Source organism: Camellia sinensis, unplaced genomic scaffold (genome assembly GCF_055761805.1).
Source record: "Camellia sinensis isolate YWXY unplaced genomic scaffold, ASM5576180v1 Unanchor13, whole genome shotgun sequence".
NCBI lineage: Eukaryota > Viridiplantae > Streptophyta > Magnoliopsida > Ericales > Theaceae > Camellia > Camellia sinensis.
The window spans coordinates 1,786,321-1,786,683 of record NW_028129009.1 but is presented as its reverse complement, the minus strand read 5'-3'; positions in this window follow the sequence as shown (position 1 = coordinate 1,786,683).

Genomic DNA, 363 nt, shown 5'->3' with positions numbered 1-363 from the left:
ATATTTCAATATATTTTTTCAGTATCTTTATAAAAAAATGACACAAACTTTATAAATTTCAACATAATACGTATAAATTATAACTACATTTTAATCTTAAAATTATTTACGCCGTGCCTTTAGGCACGGGCATACGCTAGTATATATATATATATGGGGAAGTGATTGAGACCTCCTTCAATCATCACCCTCACCACCCCACACACACGTGGCGGGTGGTGATTAAAGGAGAAGGAAAAAAGAAAAAAGAAAAAAGAAAAAAGAAAAATTGACTAATCAAAAAGAGAGGGGGTCAAAGGGCGCCTCCTTGAGGGTCCAACTCATTTTTGATATATATATATTCGGATCATTGACAAACAATTA